Genomic DNA, 22,799 nt, shown 5'->3' with positions numbered 1-22,799 from the left:
GTTAATTAACTTTAAAAACATATCTTTAAACTGTTTAAAAACTTAAACTATAAACAGTATGCCAAATAAGAAATGAGGAATATGAAAAATTTAGGATCCAATAATCGGAATTTTACGTATGTTCAACATATAGACAACATATCCTCAACAAATATAGTTGAATGTTCTTCGAAGTTCTTTCGGCAAATAAAATAAGTCATATTTTGAGTGTCGAAAACCCAAAGAAAACCTTTAGTTTTTATTTACAGATACTAAGTTGCAGTAAAGTTGTGTCTGACCTTAAAAACAAAATAAATAAATTCTATTTCAGCAATTCATTTATAAAAATATCGTTAATAATAAAGGGTTTTTCCAAAGCAGAACAGAACTACAAAAAACCTGGGTTATTTTTTTATAAATAAAAAAAACCCAATCCACTGTTTTTTTCACGGTTTTATAAGCTTTTGTTCCATTTTTTTATAGTCTTAAAGTAAGTCTTGCTGTATTAATATCATTAATTTAATTGTGATGATTTAGCTAGATTTTAAAAGCATCGTTTGAAAACGATTGTAACAAGTGTCACAAGTTAGGAAAAATCATACATTTTTATAAATGAATTATTTTCTCATTTCATTACATTTTGATTCGATACATTGTAACTTGTTATAACAGTTTTAATTCTATCGCCAATTAGTATCATATATTTTTGTGATACACATACCTTAGCATATTACTGCATTTTATTATTTTCACTCAAATATTATTGGCAGTTTCTAATTATGAGTGTTTTCAAAAAGATTGATTAAAAATTTTAAGGCATAGTAGTATATAGAAGCAATGGAAGTATAAATACATCACTGTATAGAGTTTTATTCCATTATAAACTTAATATCTAGAACTAATTTATTAACAATAAAATGCAATTTTGATAAAACCTAGGTTTTTTTCCAGGTGTTCAACCGGGTTATTTTGGGTTGGGGAAAATTATAGCAATCCTAACCAAAATCAATATCGCTTTTTGAGTAAGAAATTTTAAACTTAATTTTTGGGCAGATTAGGGATTTTCCTAGCTAATGGTTCATTAAGACTATTTTTTTTTTCAAAAGCCAAGCACAATCGGAAGTATTATAAAAAAAGTAACAGAAGTTATATATTCAAGAAGTTATGCCCTAGAACAGGGATGGCGAACCCATGGCACGCGTGCCATTTATGGCACGCGACACAATATTTTGGGCACGCCACCGATCACAATTGTTATTGCACTATGAATTGTTATTACACAAGTGTCACACACTATGAAGCATATGTAACAATTAAATTAAAATTCACAAAATAATAAACAATTATTAATAAAAAAATTTACAATTAATACTAAAAGAACAATTAATAACCATAAAAAACAAGCTAACAATAAATAACTAGCAAAAAAATCAACAGTCCTGCTTAAACTAATATCTTACAACCTAATATAAGTTATTTGTCATTTAATCTGCAATAACAGAAGTCCCACTGATGCTACTTCAAGTTGAATTACGCGTATAACTGAGACATAGCAAAGTGTATTTTCTTTTCAATTTAAATAAAGAGTTTTGAGTTGATAGTATTTAGTATTATTATTTTCCCAATAATCATGAAGTCAAAATTATTTGACGGCACGTCTGTGATTTCATTAAACAATTTTTTAGAAAAAATGGCACGTTGGTGTATAAAGGTTCGCCACCCCTGCCCAAGAACATAATGGAAGCAAAATATAATAAAAATAAGTTAAAATTTTTTAAATTGGAACAAGGTTGATCAACAAATTTTAAATTTGGAACAAAGTTGATAAACAATGTGATCTCTGCTATAAATCGTGTGGTAAACATTAAGTTTACTTTTACGATTTTATATGCATATGTTTTTGAAATATAAGTGTTTTGAATAAATAAGAGCTTAGTTTTAAATTTCAGAATTAATAAGAAATTATTTTATTAACAGTGCATAAGTAAATTATTTTTAAAATCTATTTAAAATTAAATAAAATTTAGCTTTGGGATTAAGGAATTTTTAGTTTTCTGAAAGTTAGATGAAGCTTATGTACAATAAGTTTTTATATAAAACAAAATATTATTTGATAACACAAATATTTAAAAACAATTTAATAAATATCTCTTTTGAGAAATGTGATTTATTCTCTGCTCTTATTTTTTTTTATAATGTTCAATGTGGTATTAATATTGAAAAAAATAAAATAATGTAAGCAGGCAGTTTTTTTTTCTCAATTGGCTCATGTAACCCCCCCCCCCCCCGAGACATTTTCAGTAACTTTGACCACATTAGCAAACTCAGCATCACCTTTAAAAAATGAACAAGTAATCGATCACTTTTAAGTTCAGTTTTCTTCTTCGATTTTTCGTCATAATTTTTGCATAGATTTACGTTTATATACACCTTTTTTTTATAATAGGTAAATACTTCGAATTCTCTTCAATGTCATCAAACAGAATTATACTAAATAATTTTACAACTCACTGTCTGAAATAATTATATAAGTTAATCTAATGAATTACAAATAAAATTGATGCATCGTAAATAACGATAAATATCAAACTCTAAAACCTCTCCTCCCTCAAAATTTTTAGGGGGGGGGGGGTATTAATAAATTTTTAATGATTTTAAATTTTGAAATTATTTTTTAAATAAATACCTTTTTAAAAAAAGTACACCTCTATATATATTCATTTTCTCAAAATTTTCAGTTTTAATTATAGAAAAAAGCTTTCAAGTTGTTTATTAATTTATAATTTATTTTAGTTTATGCTGTTTTTGAAAAAAAAAAATTTCTGCACAAAGATTGTCTATTAGCGTGTCTTTAATTGTTTTTATAAACTACTAATTTTTCTCTTATTTTTAAAACGAGAGAAAATTATTTTTAGAAATATACACGAAAAATAGTATAAGGGGGTAATTTAAAAACTGTTGAGGATCAAATTCAGTTATAACATAATACTACACATTTTGATAAATTTTTACGATGGCAAATGAGTGCCTATTTCAAAACTCTAAGTGCTCTTTTCTGAGGGACAGCGCCCGGCCCTCTTTTATTCCTAGGGAGAACTCGGAAGATGGGATGGGCTATTTTTAATAATAACGAATCAAAATTAACAAAACCTTTCTTTTCCCCTCTTTAAAGACAAACTTAATTACAAGACATAATTTATAAAATATAATTTTTATACTATTTACAATATAAATACTGTAAATCTACTAATTAAATAAGGTTAAATTAACCGTTATTTAGTTAAATATCAATAGTACAAAATAAAATGCATATTTTATTAGGATGATACTTATCCTAAAATTTCAAACATCTAAGATGCCTACCACCAAAAAGAAATAAAATAATATTTCGTTACAATGAATGTTTGACTTCTCGCATAAAATGTTCTGAAAATGAATTTAACTTATCTTGAAACCAAACACAGCAAATAAAAGTTAGTGAACTTCTTAAATTACATTGAAACTCGATACTGCCTTCTTTTACGCAATGTTCAATTTTAAAATAAAATATATAAATGCTTTACTAAATCTTTAAACAGCTAAAAGCTTACCTCTTTTTTCTGATTCCGTAATTGATACAATATTTTATAGAAATTGATAGCGCTATCATTATTATTTCAATTAGAAACAACTTTTATTTTCTTTATTAGAAAAAACACTGTACACCTTTTAAATGGCACGCATTTCGACCTAAAATTATTTATTTACAATCTATCATAACATGTAAACATTTTGTTTAGCCGTATTAGCAGGTTTCCTGTGATTTGGGGGAGGTAATCTTCAACTTTCGTTAACCTGTTGAATTAATCTAAATGTAATGAAAGCCATATCTGAAAGATAAAAAAGAAAGTGTATGAACAGTCTTTTATTATTCTTACTATTCGACGCCGCAATTCCAAAAGATAAGAATTAAATAGAAAAAAAATCGGCCTTTGTAAAAGAGCTTCAGAAATACCATTTATATTTTTTTTTCCGAAAGGAAATTCGATTTCATTTTCTTTGTTTTCTTATTTTTGCAAGCTGTAAACATGTTTTTAAATTGATTGTTAATTTGAAAATCTGATATCAAGGCGTCGTTTTGATGGAGGTAGGAAGAATAAATAATATTTCAACTTGTTGCTACATTTTTTTGTAATTAACTTCCGGAGAGCAACATTCCGCATTAGGCATTTAGTTGCTGAAATTTCATTTACATTTGGTGTCCAAACATTTTGAGAAAGATCCATTCTTGTAAAATTGTGAAAAAATTACTCGTAATTTGTGAAGATAAAATAAACGTTAAGTCTTTCAATCAGGGTCCTGCTTTTGCGAATTTGTGCAAATAGGGTACGTTATTGCAAAAAAACTTTTTCAAGGCGTTTTTAAATAATAAAAACATACAAGATTATGCTCAATACCGTAAAATTATAATTAAAAAAATTAAATTTTCAAACAGCAATTGCAGCTACTAAATTAGCGATGCACCATATAAATATTTGGTATTTAGCCCATACTGCTGAAAGCAGATTATTCATTTCGGAGGAATAAAGGAAGAAGCGTCTGCCTAAGACAAAATTTAGTTCGTTTACATCTGTCTTTCTTTCCCCCTGGGAAGGGTTTATTCGATTAACAAAACAATAATGAAGATAAAAAAATTTGTGAAGGGTCCGATTAAAAGATAAATTATTTCGTGAAGGGTCCGGTTTTAAGTTAAAATATTTTGTGAAAGGGTCCGTTAACGGACCCAAATTTCCTCTGAACAGACCCCTGATTTGTTTGTTTAAAAAGTAATTTTGTGTTTCCTAACAGAGGACTTAATTATAATTTTTTACAACCATCTCCACATTTAAGTTGCATAATCATTATATATTGTACATTTGATAGTTCATATAGCAAGACTTGCTTGTAAGCTTGCTATTTCGTTGGTGCCCTTTCAAATACAGAAAGTGAAAAGCAAAATATTTGGCATATTTTACGTTTTTACTATCGAAAAGGTAAAAATGCTGTTCAAGCAAGAAAGAAATTATCCGATGCATATGGAGAAAACGTATTGGCAATACGTCAGTATTAAACATTGATTGTAAAATTTCGATTAAGATACACCACGCAAGTTTAAGCTAATAAAGACTTAATAAAGTCATTATTGAAGGAATAAGAACTGTTGTGATTGCTGAAACATTAAATTTATCGATTAATTTAATTTAACATTAAATTAAATTTATCATGACAGTTTGAAAAGCCGAAGATTTTATCCATAAGCTCAACATATGGGTTTCTCATGATCTTACGGAATGTCTGCGATTTGCTTTCCAAACGTCGAGTAAATAATTCATTTTTGCAACGCATCATCACTAGGGAAGAGAAATGAGTTGTCTACAACGATGCTCTGTTCTCTACAAATTTTTTTAGACGGTAAAACATTTACTTTAAAGAAGCAGGTCAAAATCACCTTGGTCAGTTTTTTTGCCAACAAAAAGCAAAACTTTAAGCACGTTTAATCATGCTACATCCTGAAAAATTGCACAAGGTATTGGACCAGAATGGACAATATATGATTCAATATAATATTTACTCACTTAACACTTAAAGAAAGTTGCTTTTCATTTTCATAAAAAAAAATACTTTACGAACAACCAGGGGCCGATCAAGACAAATTCAGGCCCATGGCCCACAATATTTTCCGGGCCCCTAACAAAATAATTTGCAATTAAATTTCTGAAGAGTAGTCCTAACAATAAAAGGAATATCTACTGAGCTGCATGATTCAAAAGAAACATTTTAAAAAATTTTGAAAGCAGACAATTGAAAATTATTTTTCTAAGATAAAAGTTTACGCATCTAAATATTAAAGCAAAATATAAAACAAAAAAACAATGTTGAATGAAAATAAAAATTGTTTGGTGACCACAGACCACAAACAATTGAAATCAGTGATTTTTGCTATAAGTCAGTGATTAGCTGAATTATTTTAAAGGTTGTAAGCCTTCCATCTAAAGCTTTACATATTTGTTAAGAATAAGCTTTGTTGACACTAATCATTTATAAGAGACCTTGCAAATGTGCATTCTCGTTGCATTTGCTTAAGCCGTTGGAGTAAAAATTGCACCAATTAAAATTCAGCTGTACTTTCGGATTTGATAAGTGCAATGTTTACACGAGTTTGGTTTATCACAATATAAAGAAAATTAGAAATAAAAAAATTCCTTTCTTGAAAAAAACTGTTTCTTTCAGTATTTAAAAAAAGTAATATTGTGGACTTTTCACTAATTATTGAGGCCCCCCAGAAAGTGTGGGCCCTAGGGCCGTGCCTATTGGGCCTAGGCGCTAATAAGGCACTGCGAACAACCCAATATAAAGAACAACAGCAAAAAATCAAAACAATAAATATTATCAAGATCTAACAAACAATTTTCACCGCCGACTCCCAAGTAACAGACAAGACTTTCAGCATCCATAAGGACTGACGACTGTTAGGCTCGATTACAGCATAGTGACAGCACTACAGCACCGAAAAGTATTCGATTTGATTTTCTTTGTTTCGGATCTATTTGACTAACGGACACTTCACAAAATATTTATCGTAAATAAGGACTTATCACAAAATATTTTAATTTAAAAACAGATTCTTCAAAACATTTTTTATTCTGAAATTGAACAACTCAAAATCTTCTAAATAAATACTGAATCAATGATGATTTTAATTCATTATTTTTAATCTATAAGTCCGCCGACCAGATTGTACAGTGGTCAAGGGAGCTGACCTCATGTCAAAAAGGTCCCAAGTTCAAACCCCAGTAAGAAGCATGGATGCTCTTTCATTGGCCCACCTAATATAGTGCCCCTTAAAAAGTTAAAGGGGCTTTCAAAAAAATTGTCTGGAAGTACCACAGTAAATAAAAGAACGATTCAAATACGATTTTGACCAGCCAGTCCATAATGAAGCGTCTAGCTGTGTAATATTTTATTTTATAAACGGCGTTGAACAGCCGCCCCAATTTTGAGAATACGAATAACTAAGTTCAACTCTGCCCCTTAACTTTAAGCCCAATCCCACAGACAAGGCTACTCTTGGATCAAGTATTGGGAGAAATTTGCCTTCTCCCAATACTTGACTTTTGGAATACTCGACTTTTTGATGGAACTAACCCGCATTTACGTTATAGGGAGAGGAAAAGCACGAAAACTTCTCACAGTTGGCCTGACTGAAAGAATTGTTTTAAGAAGAATTCATTATCATACCCTGATTAACTTATTCAACTTTTACCAAATATAGTTAAAGCAATGGTATACGTGGTTGTTTTACGTTAATAGCTGCATAAATTTAACAGTTATTAAATTAACTCTTATAGGTATCTTTACAAAACATTTCATTCTTATAAGTTGAGAATCTGACAAAATAAATTCAGTGGCATTAGTTAAAAATCAGTGACATATGCAAAGATATACTTTTAATAGCAAGAGAAAGTAAAGAAAAAAAATTTTTAATTTCGACAGAGTAGTAATGAATTATTTCAAAAGTTAGTGAATGAATTAATAGTTATAAAAATAAATTCCAAATTAATTTTCAGCAAAAATAAATTGAATAAATAAATTAATTAATTAAAAGGTTATCCCCCTGTTAAACTATTTCAACTTTGGTAACCATAAATTATTTATCAAATAAAATTTTAAGGCAATGCAAATAAAAATCATGTAAAACTTGAAAAAGAATGCATTTAATTCTAACTTTGAATTTTTTTACAACAAATTAAAACCTTGCGAAGGAATACATTAACCGTATTGAATATCTTGAATTATCAGACTGGTTAAGGATCCAGCTTTGTTTTTATGAAATTCTGAAAAATCTACTTACAAGAATTTGTTAAAATAGTTTATGGGTATTCATGAAAAATCTCTTCAGATTTTTTGGATCTTAAATTAGTGTAGATTGGATTAATTCTCTCAGCGTCCATTTGTAATAAAATCCTTATTTTTCTCCGCGTCCATTTGAATAAAATTAGTGAAAAAATCTTCTATAATAGATCTTTTATAACTATTGATTAATGACATCATTGACTGTGTTTTTGAAAAGAAGAATACGGTTAAGGGTCTATTTTTCTGTGAAAAGTCCGGTTTAATGGTACAAAATTTAATAAAGTCTCCGTTAAAGGACTCAAATTTCACCTTTAAGAAACCAATAAAATCGAATTGGTAGAAAATAAATTTACGGCCTTAGATAAATTCTGTAATACTTTTTCAAAAAAAAAATTACAAATATCTTGAGCGCATGAATATTTAAAGTATATAATTAAAGTCTACATAAATATCACGTGCGTCCCCCTTAACTAGATATTGTTTCTCAATTCAATGTCTCAAATCGCATATTCCTTGAATCCCCACGATTGATATGCTATCATATTAATTTATTTACAATAAATTCGTTTAACTAAGCCTTGCGATAATTAAGAAAAACAATAAATATACAGTAATAGGGATAACAACATTGAATACGAATAATATCGTAATACTTGTTGACAATGACAAACATTAATTACAATAATATCACGAATAATTTCCATAACAATTACTATCGAATACGGTATCATCATGAGTATTGATAAATTTTTTCCATACGAAAATGAATTGATGAACTAAAATAATGTATATTAATTTAATTAAAAAAATATAGAGATAATGTGTGAAATACTTATATTTCCTGGCAATATATCGCAATTTAAAACTCCGATATCACCTAACACTAAGTAATAGATTTCGGCTCACATTTCTGAGATATCTCATAACTATTTTAAATGGTTCGAGTACTGCAACGTAGAAATTATCGTGCTTCATTCATTCTGTTTATTAAAGCTCAAATTAATAAATAACAAAAACTAAACGACATTTAAATTAAAATAAGAACTATGATTCAATTTCGTTCAATTAAAAAAAAAGCTTATGACATGCTTACAAAACATGGATACATTAACAGCACAATACTTGCGCTACGATACTTACTACGAGAATTAGCTTTCGGTTGTGCTGTTTCCCAGTACACTGGACTGAATAGAAACGCATTGAAGAAATTTTCAATTATTAATCCTAAAGTTTTTGATTAGGATTGTTTTTTAATTTCTTCGATTGTTAGATATAAAAATAATTACTATTTGCAAAAAAAATTATCTATTTTTGAGAAAACATTTAAAATCCTTTTAAGGGTCAACAAAATTTGACCAAAAACCAATTGTCGACCGAATTTCTTCAGATTACATCACAGATTTATTTTTTGATAACATATTACAATAATGATATATGCTTTGGCCGACTATTTTCTATAAGACATGTACTGATAATTTCAATATAGATTGTATCACATAATAGTAACATAGATAGTGGATAACGGTGATGTAACTACCAATGAAAACTGCAATGATGTCCAGGGGTCTGTTTAGAAGAAATTTGGGTCCGTTAACGCTTAACGGACCCTTCACAAAATATCTTTTCATAAAAACGGCCCCGGCACAAAATATTTTAACTTAAAAACCGACCCTTCACAAAATGATTTTTCTTTTAATCGGACCCTTCACAAATTTATTTATCTTCATTATTGTTTTGTTAATTGAATAAACCCTTCCCAGGGCAGAAAACAAGAAAGATGGATGTAAACGAATTAAGTTTTGTCTTCGGCAGACGATTCTTCCATTACTCATCCGAAATGAATATTCCGCGTTCAGCAGTATAGGCTAAATACCAAATATTTGTACGTTGCATCTCTAATTTAGAAGCAGCAATTGCTGTTTATTTTTGAAACTTTAATTTTTTTTATTATAATTTTTGAGTGCTGAGCATAATCTTGTATCTCTTTACAATTTTAAAAACTCCTTGAAAAAGTTTTTAGCAATAACCGGACCCTATTTGCACTAATTCATAAAAGCAGGACCCTGGTTGAAAGAATGTGAGAAATTTTTTCACAATTTCACAAAAACCGGACCTTTCACAAAATGTCTGAACAGACCCCTAAAGACATGTACTGATAATTTCAACGTAGATTGTATCGCATAATAGCAACATAGATAGTGGATAACGGTGATGTAACTACCAATGAAAACTGCAATTATGATTGTTTATTTCAGAAATAAGTCGGAAAATAATACTCCATCCACAATAGAGCTTATGATAGCATTTGATAAAAAGGAACAGAGCGATAATCTCGGGACTCATTTGCCTAAAAGATTTCGGGCCCAAACTAAGCTAATAAACGAAAGTGCATTTGATGGTTCATTTAATAAAAGAAAAAATAAAACAGGTAATAAAAAATTAAAAAATCAATGATACATCTACAGTTGAAACATAACATAAATGACATAAAATATAACTGATACATGAGGAAATGTATCAATTTCATACATCAAACACTAAGACATAAATAATACTTAAATAAAACTAAGCAATCTATATATCAATGAAAATAAATGACTGTCTGTGGTTGTTTGTCCTTTAAAAACTCCTAAACCATCTAACCGGAAGCGATGAAATTTGGCACATAGATAGATCGAAGCACGAGGAAGGTCACTGTGATATATTTGGTGATTATTAATTAATGGTGTTAAATCTATAAACAGTTTTCCCAATTATACTACTATGATAAGAAATATTTCTGTTTCCAATAAAAATTCGTGTAAAAGCATACATGGCAATAATAAATTCTCTTTGAAAAAACTAACAATGCGCATTGTTAAACTGGTATTCTAGAATGTACATGAAAAAATATCTAGAAAAAAATCTTCATTTGTCAGATAATTATGTTTAAAATCTTCTAACCATTCGACCTCCTTCTCTCATATCGAAATATCAGAGAGCGTCTAGGCTAACATACATTAGCATACCCTTAGGTACCTTCGTATCAAATTTGGTGTTTTGATTCTCAATATCATATCACTAACTAATAGCACTTACCAATAAAACAGCCATTTCTACCAGGCAAAAATTTAATCCTCACTATAAAAATTTCCGCCTAATCCTTGATAACTCAGTATCAAATAAACTACGAAACCCCATGCCGCAATCAAGAAAGACTTAATTTAAAAAAATACGAAATATTTAACTCTTTGTTTTAAAAGAACTAAACTAACAATTACTATAAATTTAATTTAAATACTGTTAAGGCATCGATTAATAGTTATTTAGAAAATATTTTTTATGTTACCGTTTGCTTGCATATTATAAGTTGATTAAAGCATGAGAAAAATTTAAACTACTTAAATCAATATTTATATTTCAAATTATACTAATATCGAAACCAAAATTTACAACCAACTTGAACTCCAACTTTAAATAAAGTGCTTTTAGAGATATTATTTACAATAACACTTACTATTATTTTCTAAAATACGATTGCCCCCAAAATAAGCGCCTTTATTAGAATGCTTTTTTATATTTAGATACAAAGAAGTGCTTAAGTGAATATTATATACAATAACAGAGCTGTTATTTATAAATTAACAACTAAATAATTTTTTCTTAAGCAAACAAAATTGTCTTGTAAATAAGCACCTTGTTTTGAACGCTCGATACATATTGACTTTATACAAAATGGTTAAGAAAGAATAATTTAGTATTTCTTTTTTTAACTTTGTTATTTTTCTCTTAAGGTGAATAAGTCATTATTGCTAATTCAATAACTTGAACGCGTCGGAAATTCAAAACAAATGCAAGTAAACTTCATTTAAAATTAATATAAAATGCAAATAAATATAAAAATAATTTATTCAAGTTTCATAATTAACATATTGTACCAAATAAAAAGTTAACTTTATTAATTCGTAAAATTTATATAAACTATTAACTAATTCCATGAACCAAATTGAATATTAAATAATACATGGGATTAAGCAAATTAACTATCAACAAATCCATGGTATAAACCGAACTGTAAAAATAATACACGAAATTAAACAAAATTAAAAATATTCATGGAATTAGCCAAATTAACTCAGTTAACTAATGGAATATTGCGTAAAAAATTTTTTTTGAATAATTTTTAATAACTAAAAATTAATAAGTTATAATGTACTACTTACTCAGTGAACTCCATTTCCTCAAGATGGCGTGAAAGTAGCCGAAATATTTCGACCATATTGAAATCGAAAGCAGGTATCCATAATTTGCGCATATTAGTTAAAATTTCGAACATTTATTCATAACAACTAGCTTGACTCTTCAACAATTATATTTTTAAAATTAAGAATAATCAACCTCATAGCAACTCATTCGAAAAATGACTATTAATCTGAAAGATAACTTATCCTTTCTTTTCTGTTTTAGTCCAAATTGATATCTTGAATTTTGTCTCTACTGGTGTCTCAAAAAACGTCAAACGATTTTTTTTTCACTTTTTCATCCTAGATGCTCGAAACCAATTGGCAGCTGCGTTCTTTTGAAGAAAAAAAAATTATTCCAAAGAAAATAGTTTTGGCGACACGAAAGTAGAGTCCTTAAATGTCGCCAAATGTCTATTGTTGAGAGTAGGGACTGATAAAATGGTGTACAAGTTCTCTATTGTCATTTCTTCGATTAGAAAAATGAGTTAATTATTAAAAGTAATAAGCAGAGAAATACTAAAATTTGTTTTAAAAAAAAGTTTTAAATTTGAAGACTATTCATTAAATAAAATAATATACCTTATAAATATCAACAAAAAAAATTATTTTTTATTTAAGTTTTGCATTTCATTAAATTTAAAGGTGTAGCGTTGATTATCCAGACCTTTTTCTAATCTTGATTTAATTCTTTTTTTCTTTAATAACAGTGTTTACGAATTTCAAGTAATTTACTCATTAGTTTTTAATAATTTTCTAATAGTTCTTTAAATGTTGTAACTGCTAGTATGAACTAGGAAAAAAATTGCACATGACTCCAAGACTTATTTAACTTTATTAACTTATTAGCTTTTGACAAAAAAAAAATATATCTAATCTTTTTTATTTTTTTATTAAAAAGTAATCAGAAATTTTTGAAACAATAATTGCGTGAAACTTATGTAATTTTAAATGTCATCAAACTGATGTAAAACATTCTTTAATTTCTGTGATATAGTTATGTCTTTGACATTATTAACCGACCTGTCTCAAATTCTGGTATTTAATAACCGTATTGTTAAACATGATACAAAAATCATCATAGATTTTAATTAAATATTTAAAAAAAATATTAAGCAAAATAATAAGAAATATTTATCAAAAATAATTTTATTTTCGCCATGAAAATATATTGAATAAGTCCTTTTATTATTGTGTGGAAAATATTTTGATTAGCGCAATAGATTTGAAACATAATGAAATTCATTCCAAAAGCAAAAATAATAATAAAATCAAATTGGCTGACCTATTTGGCTCACATTTTCTAGATTTTGGCTCCCCTCATTCTAAAAATAAAAATCAGATCATAAAATTTATTATACAAAAGTTATTTAGAAGTACTTCAATATAATTTCTCTCCCCTTTTTTTTTACTAACCGTGAAAAATGAGGTAAATTAATTTTCATTTAAGCACTTTTTAAAAACAAAATTATTTTTATACAATAAAAACTATTAACACAATCAAAAAACTTCCTTAGTTGCTAGGAACGTGATTTGAAGGTAGTAGCTTTGGAACTCAAGAAAATAAGGTGAATTTCGAAAATGATATCACCACAGCAGCGTTAATCTGCATAATGTGTTTAAAATTTATTACAAATACCCTATATTCCTTCCCTATATTATCAGCTTATATTTGCTTAGACGGAATTATCTTAGGCTAATTTTATGTTTTTTACAATAAGCCTTCATTACCCGCACTTATTGCAAACTATCGAAAATAAATCGCATTAAAATAGTGATGACTGTTCTAAAGCAGGGGTTTCCAACTTACATGAGGCCGGGGCCACAATTAAAAACACAAATCAAATGGCGGGTCGCAACTTTATCAAAATTTTTTGTAGGACTCTTTTATGTTTGAAGGAACATCAAATATTACTGTCAGAGTTTTAACAAGTTGTACAAAACAAAAGTATTGAATCACAAATTAAAATAACAAGTAGATTTTTAAAAATATTTAATTGCTATTAATAATATTTTTAAAAATATTAATTAAATAATAAAAATTCGGGCTACAATAACTTTAATGTGCACCTATGTATTAAACAATTAATGTGCAACAGATATCTAATTATTAAAGTGTTAAAACTTACATAGTGGCACACAAAATATTCAATGAAAAAATTTAGGTTTGTCTGCAGCAACCACCAGAGAATAGATATTTACAATTGAAATTTAAAAATTACAAATGCGTGTGTAAATATTTTCGTCCAAAATGAGTGGTTTCAAAAAGTTAAATCGGAGAATTTCTTCGAGAAAATTTCTGATACACACATGCTAAATTATATTCACAAAATACAAAAAATAAATTAAATAAAAAAGAGCAACATACACGATTATTTTTGTATTTGAAATATTTTCTTGGATGCAAAACCTGAAAAAAAAATTTCTTTGCACCGTTTGGTATGTTAAATTTCACATAAACGAAGAAATTAGGTTTTTATTAACAAGAAAAGTATTTTAAACCCATATAGAATTTTTACGAAAATTGTCCGCAAAAAAATAACTAATATATTTCAGTTCTCGGGCCACAAAAAAAAAAGATTTCGCAGGCTGGATGCGGCCCCCGGGCCGCCAGTTGGAAACCACTGTTCTAAAGGTATGTGGGCTCATTTCAATAAGTTTATAAGTATCAGGCTGATTAGAGAATACTGGAGACTTTTCCAATTAGCCTGGAGCATTGGAAGGAGCCGAATTATTCAATTTACTTACGAGTACTATATCCCGGTTTTAACTGTTGTCCATTGAGGGTAAAAACAAATGGGGGGGGTGTTAAAAAGTTTTAACAATTTATCAAGAAGACAGTTTAGAATTTATTTATTTAAATTACTCAATGCTTAGAAAGTTATTTTATTTCTTTGTTTCTTTTTTGAGGTGGAGAAACTTAACCTGCTACGCGTTCTTGACGTAATATTAGGTGATATGGTACCCTGTTTGCAATATAATATTAATTTCTGGTTTAGTCCTTCAATTTCCTCGTGTTTTTGGCGAATCATTTTGTTATTTACGTATTGCCTACATGATAGCAAAAATAGCCTGCATGCTGGCAAAGAGAGGTATAAAAGCTAACAGCATTAAAGCACGTAAGGAGCTAAATTTAAATGGATATTCTGCAAATATCTAATGAATAAAACCTCAACTTTTATAAGCGTTTACAGTAAAACCTGAGTGATAAATGTCGATATTTTTCAAACACCGCGATAACTATGCTTCAAAAATTATTTGTGACATCCATGTTTTATCGGTAACATCATTATCAGCAATAATAATATAGCCATCAGCAACATAGACGAATTAGGAGCCGCACAATGAGGCTTAATGTGGTTCCATTGTGCTATGTATGGTTCCATCATAGTATAATCGATTGCGATACTGCGCAGAGCGTTATCGATTCTGATAAACATCGTAAATAATATCACAAGTACTTTTAACAACTGTATTTATCGAATACGATATTATCCTGAGCGTAGATAAATTTCATTCGGATGACTGAAATATTGTTGATGTAAAAAGTTGTAATTGTATGTTTGTGTATAATTGGAAAATATCTCGAAGCAATATCGATATCTGCTAACTACGTATCATTATAATGAAATTCCTAAAGCAAAAACAAAAAAAACTAGTTTATACTCTACTAAATTATTACGCGCTATTTCTTAAGCATCAAGGATCAAATTACATGACGATTTGAACCAGATTTTTCATACAATAATCGTTTGCAATGGTCTTCTTGTCCGAGCAGTTTTCGTAGCAGGTCCTACCGAAAACCTAGACATATTTTTGTGATATGTTCTTTAAACTTGCGCTATCTAATTTTTTCAACTTACAGGGGCATTTAAGCCGTACTTTGTAATAAGCGTACAAGATAGCATATAGGGGTGGGCATAAAACTAGGCAATTGCCTAAAAGCACCACAGAAAATGGTGGAAAAATTTAGCCTTGATTTTAAAAAAAAATTCTTTTAATACTTTATCCTGCCCAATACGTTTGTTTTGAATTTTTAATTTCTCCTGTGAAAATTTTTTTTTCATTCAATTGGAAAATACAATAATTATTTCGTAGAATCAATCAGATAATAACATTAACCAATAAAAAATTTCTCTTATTTAATTTAAGAAATTAGAACAGCTCATTCATTTTGTGAGATTTATTAATTTTTTATTAAAAATCATTTGTATGTTATTGCTTCCAAGTACGTTTTTCTTCTAACAATTTGTGGATCATTAGTCTTATAGATTCAAGGGAAGTTTGGGCAGGCAAGGGGCTGCATTTATGTGCAGCAATAAATAAATAGTTCACATGGAAGCTTAAAGCTTGACCCAAAGAAATCCATAATTTGTCCTTTCCTGAGTCTGACATCTTTTACTAAGTCCATGGTGCATTGCTGACATAGTCATCTCAAAAATTAAAACAATTGTGAAATTAGGAATTAGTTTAGCTTTTGGTTGGTTGGTGTCGTATCCTCTATTGCAGTGTTTCCCAAACTTATGACTTTTGTGTACCCCTTCTGAATTTTTCGTAACGCTGTGTACCATTAATAAAAAGAATGAATGTATTTTTTACAACCAAAAATTGCACAAAAATTAAAAATCACAACTGACTGTTGACACCACTAATTATTAACTGTTAACTCTGCAAAAAATAGCCAATAGAAAAATACGTTATCGTAAATTTTCAAGGCTAACTTTGATTTTAAATAAATTTTTTTGAAAATTTCGTTTGTTACAAGATATTTTGCATAAGAACGCGTACCCCTTCTAAAATGTTCCCGTACCCCTGGGGGTACGCGTACCACACTTTGGGAAACACTGCTCTATTGAATCATATTTCATGGTGTGCCTGAATAGTTTTTGTTATTGTGTTTAGCTTTTATTTCATAGGAAATAATTCGAAATATATTTCTTTCATAGGCTTTTATTTCATAGGAAATAATTCGAAATATATTTTTAGATTGATTAAAACATAAATTATTCCTTTTTAATTCGAAAAATTTTTCTTCCCAAAAATGCTAACGGCAAGATCGTCGTTTTTTAAAAGACGATTTGGACGACTATAAAAAAAATAAAAACTATTGAGATTTTTTTTCTTTCTCAGTAAAAAAAAGACAAAAGAAGAGGCTGTTGTTTTTCCTTGAAAGAATGTAAAGGTCGCCAGGGTAGGCTGATTAAGCTCTCATTATCATCTTCATCTATCTGTTAACGAACCTCCAAAAATAAGAAAACACGCGTCTTTTGTCTTTAATTTGGCGCCATAGAATCAATACAGTCGGCGACAAGGGTTGCCGAGAGTTTTTTTTTTTTTTTCATTCCTTATTACCTTTAATAACGTTCTAAATCTTTTTGATATTGTTAGATGCGAAAAAGAAATTGCAACTTAGGGGATTTTCGTATTTCGAACTGGAAAGGGAATATGCAACAAAAAAAAAGCTTCGAATTAATAAAATTATATATCGTTCATTATTTTGTACAAAATAATCCATAACAAATACCCCACTGTATAAATACAGTCAAGATATTTTAGAAATGCATAAACTTGCTTTAAAGTTGCATTGTTTTAATGATTTACAAGATAAATAACAATAAAATCAATCAGAAAACATTCCGTATCTATGAAGGGCTTGGAACAATGTAATGATAAGTCACATTTTCAAGTAGTTCAGGAGAGCAATTTCTTAGGAAAAGTTTTTGCGCATAACACTGCGATTTCCAAGTAGGTGAATAAATGTTTCCGTGTAATGTGCTGTTGCCAAGTGGATGGGCTGGAAACTTTTAAATTGTTTGTTTGGAAACAATACTCAGGAACAGCTTGCTGTAAAAAATGTCGCCTTGACGAAAAGCGTAGCGTGTAGTTATATTGCCTCAAACCTTTAATTTTGTACACTATATGTTTGCACCCACGCTATTTTTTATTACCTTAAGAAATTCAGAGGTAACCATCTGCTTACCTATGTATATTTTCGAAAATATATATTAACTGGGAGACTCAGCACCCTACTCGCTCTCCAACCCCCGGAACTGTGGGTCAATTTTTTTTCTGTTTGGAAGAAAAAAAATTAATAACAGCAATTAAAGTTTATTTTCAGAATCCTTCACAAAAATGAATTAAAAAGATAATGCGCATTATGAGTCACAATTTAATATTTAAATAAACAACCACGCAATCGAAATTGGTTTTATTATTATTGAGATAAGCAGTTAGAAAAAAAGTTTTAACTAGTTTGATTCTCAGATAAAATTAGGTAGTGTTTATAACAATCTCCTTTTTCAACTACTCTCTCTTTCATCCAGCAATCTTAAACAGGTTTTGAAGTTTTCAGTCCCGCCTCCCTCAGTCTTGTTTCTTTAGATTTCGATAGCGTTTTTGTGTCTTAATTTGTGCACTTAATGTGCATAAATTTTTTATTTCCTTTTGATAAGAATTTGTAAAGATATATAGATTAAAGTTCGTAATTGCGGTACTACCTGCATTCTAAACCAACAATCAGTTTTTATTACATAAGAATACACTTGCATGTTAATTATCATAATAGTTTTCCCCTGGATTAGGGGCAGTCTTAATGAATGAGTTTTAAAAATACCACCAAGTTTTGACGGGCGATTTGATTTTCCGGCGTGCCGTCCTTGTTGCCAAACTAGAAAAAGAAATTCTTTTTTAAAAAAATTAACATAAAATGGAAATAGTGCTACGGACCGAATATCCGAATTGAAACCGCTGTGGCTCACAGGATTGAGCGTTCGCCTCCCAATAAGGTTTCCCAGGTCCGAATTCCAGAGATGGCTGATTAACTCGAATTCTTCTCTCGGTTCGCGATGTGGTAAACAGATCATGTGATAGAATACCCCTGCCGTCGGGCTAACCGAATCCGGATTAGGTTCATAGAAAAGCTCCACAAAGGCTAGTTTGTCGCAGTGCTTGATCCAGGGGTTACCTTGTCTTCTTGATTGGGTTCAAAATTACCAGGTATGGAATTGAACATCGCAAAATCAGAATTAGGTCAGCTGATTAACGCCTGTTATAAAATAAAATATCCAAACTGTATATCGTTGCTGTCTCATTCCTTCCCATTGACCATCGACTATGTCTACTTGCTGAAAAGAAGAAATCCTTCCGTGATTTTACTACGTTTTTATTGAATTGCTTTCATCTTAATGCTAAGACAATCTTGAAATTGAAATTTTGATAATTTTTTAACTAACCAGAAAACTCAAATATTTTCTACAGGTATCTGAAGAGAGCGCAAGTTTTAACTGTATCTAGGCCGTTACAAGCAGAAATTGTCACGATATGGTACCGAGCCAAAACTTGACCGTTTTCAGCTAGTCAAATACCTCAAATTTTAATTGAAGTTTTATGCTAGATGACAAGACAAGATTTAGGTCGTTCCAACTGAATTTATCATGAATCGAAATTCCCAGCACTTTTCGTTTAGCTAGATTACTCAAATTTAAATTCGAGCTTAGTGCTGGATGATAATACAAGTTTAAAATCTTTTCCTTGCCGTTGTAACCAGAATCAGAATTAATCTTTAAATACAATTTCAACACATCAAAATTCGATCACTTTTCTAATTAAGTAGAGTGCTCAAATTTCAGCTAGAGCTTCGTGCCAAATGGTAATGCTTGTTAGAATTGCTTCTTAATGTTGCAAGCAAAATTTATCTCTCTTTTTCAACAATAGTAATTTCGACAGCTCTCCGACAAAACTAACAGACACATAACTAAAAAGAATAAATAATGGAATAAAATAAAACATTTTAAAAACTACGCTTTTTAAATGAACTTAAAAGGAGAAAAACAATTCTAAGTTTGTAATACTTATAACAAAACGAAAATCCTAAAGCGCATCACAAATTTCTACCACCATAGAAAATTCCCTCTACGTCTTTTGAAAGTAATGAGGAATCATTTTTTAGATTCACAATTTCTAGATTCACATTTTTTAGATTCATAATTTATTAGACTCACAAAATATAAAATTGTATAAAATTTGAATATAGAATATATATACATAAATATATAAAATAAGGAACTAAGCTTCTCATGCTAAACTTTTTATTGTTATTCAAAAAAAAAGCAAATTTTGCTACAAAATATACACAAATATTAATACCAATATAACTTCGCTATTATTACGCATAAGTAAATGAACAATCAATGCTATTTGAGTAAAAAATACAGTTTTAAGAACGTTTTGGCAAAAATAATGTATTTCAAGTAAGATTTTAGATTGTCTTCATGATTTTGCTCATGTTCACCAGGCACAGTTACCTACAGTTTTTTTTATATGCTTAGTTTTTTTTAATGTCTTACGTTTCTCAGTCGCGTTTGTTACGTTTTATGTCCATTATTTAGAAAAACCAAGAAGACTTTTATTATAAACGCAAATGAAGAAACTTGATAGTATAAGGTTTTTGTACTTTTCTACTTAATTCTTGCTTTTGCGAATAATACTAAAAAACACATGCATGTCAATGTTCTTAAGAAAAAAAAATTGTATTTACGAATAATTACTGCAAATACCACAGATAATTTATACTTTTAAGTAATTCTTTATGACCTTGTATGCACAAAATAAATAAACAAAATATTCACTTAGAAAAGAATTTTGTTGTACTAAATAACATGCACAAAATAGAAATAAACAACACTAATAAAAAAACAAGTTATAAAAATGTTTTACAACCTGAAAAAGGTTTTTCAAAGTCATTAAGCATTAATTTCAATGCGGTGAAAAATTTTCGATAAAACAACAATAAATGCATGCACAAAGTGTCAAGAAACAGTATGAAAATGATTAGAACATAATGGATTAATGTGCCAAAAACATTTTAATGACCTCGTATAAAAACAATAAACATTGATTTATGAGTGGTACAAAGCGTTTATCTATTAAGCAACAAAGGATGGGTGGGCAAAATATAAATAAATACAAATCAGAGCAAGTTATAACAAATGTTTCAAAGCCTATGAAAAGCTTTCTTTTTAATTAGCCTTTAAAAAAATTATAAATATTCATTTTAACGAAGTTTTTTCTTCAACTTTACAATTGCATGCATAAAACTTTAAAAAAGATGAAGTACTTAAAATTGATAACAGTTAACAGAAATGTCTTAAAACTTGAGCGAAAACGAAATTAAAATGCACTAATACGCATTTTTTTTTCTGTTTGTATCTACATCAAATATATGTATAAAATATTAAGAAACTTAAAGTAAATAAGAATGAAAATATTTAACCTAAAAGGCTTAAACTTTATGTAAAAAAATTTGAATGATAATTTATAAAGTTAATAAACATTGACTTATGAGTGGTACAAAATGCTTTTCGAATTAACTTAACATCAATAAATAAATACAAATTAAACGAGGTTAGTGCAAATGTTTTGATACCTGGGGCAGGTTAAGTTTATTCAAATGGCTTAAAGCCTGCAACAGGATTTCTTCAATTACCGTACGCAAAGTCAATAAACATCAATCTTAATGTAAGGCAAATTTTTTCACTAAAAAAACAATAAATGCAAGCAAAAAATATCTAGAAACAGGTTAAATAAAAGTGAGAATGGTTAGCATAAATGCTTTAGCATGCCGCAAGTTTTAATGATATTCAGCAAAGCCAATAAACCTTGATACTATACAAAAAGAAAAAAATTCATGCACAAAACGTCAAGAAATAAATAAATAAATTCAAATTATTATAGTCTATTACGAATGATTTTAAACCTGAGATAGGATAAATATTTATCTGAATGTTGTAAAAATTCCCTTTTGAACAACAATAAATTCGTGCACAAAATAACAATAAATAGAGTAAAGAATGATAAGGGTTAGCAGAAATGTTTAGAAACATGGGTCAAGAAATTTTTTTCGTGGTATAAAATATTTCTCTATTAAAGTACAAGAAGATGAGAACAAGACAGCAAAAATTAAACACAAATAAGTATAGGGTAAAGCGAATGTTTTAAAACCTGTGACGGGTGTTTTTAATATCCGTTCACTTAGTTAATAAACATTATTTTTAGAATAAAATCTTGCCGTATTAAAGACCAAGAATTGCACCCAAAAAATATGATGAAACAAAATACAGTGAAAATTTATGAAACAAAGCATGCTAGTGCGTTTTTCAGGTCGAACTATTTAAACACAAGTTCACTTAGTCTTAATGTTCACGTTGCCGAGCATCCTAAAAGTAGCCAATCATTTAAAAAATAAATTGAAAAGCGGATAGAAATGTATGGTTCGATGAATTCCAAGGAAACGAGGAACTTTATTCTCGTCAAACTTCAAAACTCGTTGCAAAGTACGCTAACAGATGGCGTTGCTGGTAGAAAAAAATATGTATAACAATATTTTCTACTGCATCTCAGACCATTTTTTTTTAATATTCGCTTGGTCGTCTGTAACATTTGCCTTCTGATTGCGCAAACGTTCTTGATGCAAATAGTGGTATTTAAATAAAAAATAAATAAAATAAAATAAAATAAAATAAAACACTCTTATAGGGTTTTCAGTGCAGCCATGTGTTGATGAACAAATTTTCAAACTTAAGAAGAAAAAAAAAACTCGTTCCCTAACGGAATGCAGGAACAATAGAATTTAACCTGTTTCCGTTAATTTTTATAAGTTTTTCGAATCATAATAGTTTTTGGACTCGTTATACAGCCTAGTACAATACATCTAATTTTCATACACTTTTG

At 28.9% G+C, this 22,799-nt stretch overlaps 1 protein-coding gene across 2 annotated transcripts in view; it reads right to left on the bottom strand.

Annotated features, from left to right (window-relative positions):
- The window catches only part of LOC107455406 (uncharacterized), a 30,347-nt gene extending 17,936 nt beyond the window's left edge, over positions 1-12,411 (bottom strand). The window contains exon 1 of one of the 2 annotated variants that reach the window (XM_016072963.4): positions 12,054-12,411. The gene's annotated coding sequence lies outside the window, so the exon portion shown is untranslated. Of the gene's footprint in view, positions 1-3,569; positions 3,839-12,053 lie in introns of those variants that run through there. The other variant, XM_016072971.4, reaches the window with a different exon arrangement.
- Between the last annotated feature and the right edge of the window lie 10,388 nt (positions 12,412-22,799).

This window comes from Parasteatoda tepidariorum, chromosome 4 (genome assembly GCF_982258835.1).
Source record: "Parasteatoda tepidariorum strain Cologne lab strain chromosome 4, Ptep-v5.0, whole genome shotgun sequence".
NCBI classification, from domain to species: Eukaryota; Metazoa; Arthropoda; class Arachnida; order Araneae; family Theridiidae; genus Parasteatoda; species Parasteatoda tepidariorum.
The sequence above is the reverse complement of the archived record's forward strand: the minus strand, read 5'-3'. Positions and strand labels throughout refer to the sequence as shown.